Genomic DNA, 4969 nt, shown 5'->3' with positions numbered 1-4969 from the left:
ATACTTCCCTGCCATTGGAGAGGAGTCCTACGGAGCTGTACTCCCTACAGTAGTAGTGTGCTTGTGGGGCCGTTACCTGATTTGGAGCTGTGAGTGTTGATCTCCTGCTTCAAAGATTGTCTTCTTACCATTATGGCTAAGATACAAGAAGATGATAGAAAGGCTTCGTTTGTCTTTGTTGGTGATTTTAATGCTCACCATAGGGAGTGGTTGAGTTCTATCTCTCCTACCGATCGCCATGGCTTAAGAGCTTTAGACTTTGCCTCGGAATCAGGCTGTGAGCAAATCATAAATGAAGCTACTCACAGGTCTGGTAATTGCTTGGACCTCGTATACACTGACTCCCCTGGCGTTATAACTAGTAAGGTTGGTTCTCCAGTCGGGACTTCTGATCATGCCTTGATTTCATTATTAGTGAAGACTGAGCAGCCTGTCCCTGATGTATCATATTCTTGTAAAATTTATATGAAATCCCAAGCAGACTGGAATGGGATTTTGCATGATCTTTTGTGCTTAAATTGGTCACAATTATATAATAGTGTAGATCCTGTTGTCCCTTTGAATGAGAATCTAGTCAACATAATTGATAGGCGTATCCCTTCTCGTGTGATGAGGTACCGAATGAAGGACAAACCGTGGTTCAATGATGATTGTAGACATGCTTATTTGGAGAAGCAGGAGGCCTATCACCTTTGGAAGGGTAACAGATCAGATTTGACCTGGAACAACTATACTCAGCTTCGAGCTTTTGCTCAGAGAGTTTATGCCTCAACTGAAAAGGAGTACAATTTAATCATAAAGGAAACCCTCTCTGGTACAACTCAGGAACATAAATGGTGGTCTACCCTTAAATCTGCACTCTTTGGTGTAGATGCAACAGTTCCTCCTTTACTTAAACCAGATGGCTCCGTCACTCACTGTCCAAAGGAAAAGGCAACCCTTTTGGCTGATGTTTTTGACAGTAAACAGAGTAATGAAAAACTTGAACTTCCTCATTCCTGTTTTCCTGAGGCTAAACTAACTAGTTTAGCTTTTCGATCTCGTGAGATTAAAGCTCTGTTGATGGACCTTGATGCTTATGGAGGTGTAGACCCAAATGGTATTTTTCCTTTGTTTTTTATAAAGACAGCAGATTTCTTAGCTCCAAAGTTATCTGTTATTTTACGCAAGTTAGCAAGAAGAGGAGCTTTTAGCACTAGTTGGAGAATTGGTAATGTTACTCCTCTATGTAAATGTGTTTGTGGTAGCTCAAGTCCCACTGATTACCGCCCAATTTCCATAACTCCCATATTATCTAAAGTTTTTGAACGTCTTCTGGCAAAACGTCTTAATAGGTTTGCTGAAGGTAATCATCTATTCCCTAGTTTGCAATTTAGTTTTCGGAAAGGCCTTGGAGCATGTGATGCCCTTCTTACAATCTCCAATGCAGTACAGAAATCCCTTGATTGTGGTCGGGAAGTTCGTATGATTGGCCTTGATTTTAGTGCTGCCTTTGACCGTGTTAATCATGAGGCCCTTGTTTTCAAACTGAAACAGTTGGGAGTGGGTGGGTCGTTTCTTAGCATTATTATTGATTTTTTAAGTAGTAGATCTCAAAGAGTTGTTGTTGATGGGCACCATAGTGAGTATAGGAATGTGATATCCGGTGTTCCACAGGGTAGTGTTCTTGGCCCATTACTTTTCATACTATATACACATGACATGTGGTTTGGCCTAGAAAATAAGCTTGTTGCATATGCAGATGATGCTACTCTCTTTGCATCAATTCCATCCCCTGAATGTAGATCTGGGGTTGGTGAATCCCTTAATAGAGATTTAGCTAAAATTAGTGCATGGTGCAAATTATGGGGTATGAAGTTGAATCCTAACAAAACTCAAAGTATGATTGTAAGTAGGTCAAGGACGGTGGCTCCTCAACATCCGGATCTCAGTATTGATAATGTTTCTTTAAATTTGTATGACTCTTTCAAAATTTTAGGCGTGATTCTTGACAGCAAATTTACTTTTGAGAAACATATAAGGTCTGTGTCTTCTTCAATTGCACAAAAAATTGGCTTATTGAGAAAGTCTTTTAAGATATTCGGTGATCAATCTATTCTGAAGAAATGTTTTAATTCTTTTATTCTACCTTGTTTTGAGTATTGTTCTCCTGTCTGGTCTTCAGCTGCTGATTCTCATCTTAATTTGTTGGACAGAAACTTACGGTCTATTAAATTTCTTATTCCTGATCTAGATATTAATCTCTGGCACCGTCGATCAATTAGTTCATTATGCATGTTGCATAAGATTTTTCATAACTCTGACCATCCTTTACATTCAGATCTCCCTGGACAATTCTATCCTGTTCGTAATACTAGGCAGGCAGTTAATTCTAATAGCCAGGCCTTCTCCATCATAAGACTCAATACTACGCAGTACTCTAGAAGTTTTATTCCAGCTGTTACCAAGTTGTGGAATGATCTTCCTAATCGGGTTGTTGAATCAGTAGAACTTCAAAAGTTCAAAGTTGGAGCAAATGCTTTTTTGTTGACCAGGCGGACATGAGTCTTTTTATAGTTTATATATGACATATTTGTTGTTGACGTTGTTAATAGTTTATATATGATATATCTCTTTTGACATTACTTTTTTTAGAATGATTTATTGTTAATTTGTTCTCTTCAGTTATTTATTTCCTTATTTCCTTTCCTCACTGGGCTATTTTTCCCTGTTGGAGCCCCTGGGCTTATAGCATCTTACTTTTCCAATTAGGGTTGTAGCTTGGATAGTAATAATAATAATAATAATAATAGTGTTTTTGTTTAATTATTTAAATCATTTAACTCTCTCAAGTTGAGAGTGTGTTGTTTCCCGTCGGGGAATGTTGCTGTAGTTAGTCATTTGGGAGTTCAATCATTAACTGACTCTCTCTCTCTCTCGTTGAGAGTGTGTGGTTTCCCGTTGGGGAATTTTGTTATTATTGGTTAGGTGATAATTTTTAATTATTATTTGGTTAAAATATTCATGTAGTTATTTGTTAATCATTAATTGTTATTTATTTAGTATTAAGCTGTTAAATTGTTAGGTAGTCACAAGGTTGGCTTTTCAGAAAAATTGTTGTTAATAAATATTGTTGAGCTTTCCCAAGTGTTTTCGTTACCACTGGACGTGACAGATATACTTGCAGCTGAGAAAGACCTTGATGTTCCCATAAAGGAATTCAGTGTGTTTGAAGTCAAAACTATCCTGAAAAAACTAATGAGATGGAAAGCCTCGGGATACGATGGAATAACTGCCGAGATGATATTGGCAGAAAGTGAAGGGACTTCCAGTCTACTTACAAGATTATTTTGTAGAATGTGGTATGAAGGGGAAAACCTGATAAACGGGAGTTGGGAAAGCTCGGGAAAATTGCAGAAAAAAAGGAGACCTGACTGACTGCAATAATTACAGACATAACACTTACGTCAATTGTTGAGAAGATTTATAGTTTGCCTATTCTGAAGAGACTGGAGTGAAAGATGGATGAAAAGCTGAGAGATGAACAAGCAGAAATTAGAAAAGGTAAAAGTTGCACTGACCAAATTTTAATTTATGTTGTACAGCAATGGGTAGAATATAAAAATCTCCTTTTACTGGCATTTGTGGGCTATGAAAACGCCTTTGATAGTGTGTACCAGCCAATTTTGTGCAGAGTCCTGCATTATTAGGGAATTCCTCTTAAATATGTAAATTTGATTAAGACTGTTCATGAGCATAGCAAGTACCAAGCTAGTGTTAATGGAGTCTTATCAAATAAATTTTCAATGAACAGCTGAATGCGCCAAGGAAATGTGTTGTCCCCTATGTTGTTTATCCTCCTCATGGATTTTGTAATGTATAGAACAATCGGAGATGGTGGAGAAGGATTGGACTGGCTATGTGATAGGAATTTAGTAGACCTAGATTATGCCGATGATGCTGTCCTTGTTAGAAAACACCACAGGATTTTCAATGTTTCCTAACTAGATTGCATGAAATATCACATAAGGTTGAGCTCAAGATAAATAGAATAAAGACAGAGATGATGAGAACGGACTATGCAATGGAAGATGAAATATCATTGGAAAGAGAAAGGATTAATGAGATAGAACCATCTCAAATATTTAGGAACGATAATTTACAATAGAGGTTCTTTAGAGTTCAGTGAAAGATTGAAAAAAGTAAATCAGACAAAGGCTTGGTGACGTAAAATTGGGAAATCAAATCGCCTGAAATTGCATATAAAAATCAGACTATGTATCAGTTTAGTGAGATCGGTGTTACTCTCTGGACATGAGTCATGGTATGACAATGAAACAATCTCCAATAGATTTAGCGGATTTGAGAACAAAGCCCTCAGAAGGATATTAGGAGTTAAATGGTATGGCAGGATAAGAAATGAAACTATAAGAGATATTACTTGAGTGACATAGGTGGGTGAGATCATAATCAGGGGTAGATGAAGATGGTTTGGGCATGCTCTTTGCATTCCCCAAGAGATATTAGTTCACCAAACGTTCAGCTGGGCTCCACAAAGGTGAGGACTATGAAGCGTAATGTAGCTCATGAAGAATGGAGAAGTATTGAAATGAAAGCTCAAGATAGACAAGAGTGGTGAAATCTAACAGAGGCCCTTTGCGTCAATAGGCGTAGGAGGAGATGATGATACACACTCAAACACACACACACACACACACACATAGATATATATATATATATAAATATATATATATATATATATACATATATATATATATATATATTTATATATATATATATATATATATGTATATATATATATATATATATACATATATATATATATATATATACATATATATATATATATATATATGCATATATATATATATATATATATATTTGTGTATGTGTGTGCGTTTGTGTATGTATAACGTTGTAATCATGAGTAGCTTGAAGTCGTAACAAAAGTTACTCACTTTAAACATAT

The sequence above is a fragment of the Palaemon carinicauda genome, chromosome 4 (assembly GCF_036898095.1).
Source record: "Palaemon carinicauda isolate YSFRI2023 chromosome 4, ASM3689809v2, whole genome shotgun sequence".
NCBI classification, from domain to species: Eukaryota; Metazoa; Arthropoda; class Malacostraca; order Decapoda; family Palaemonidae; genus Palaemon; species Palaemon carinicauda.
Note: the sequence above shows the minus strand (reverse complement) of the source record.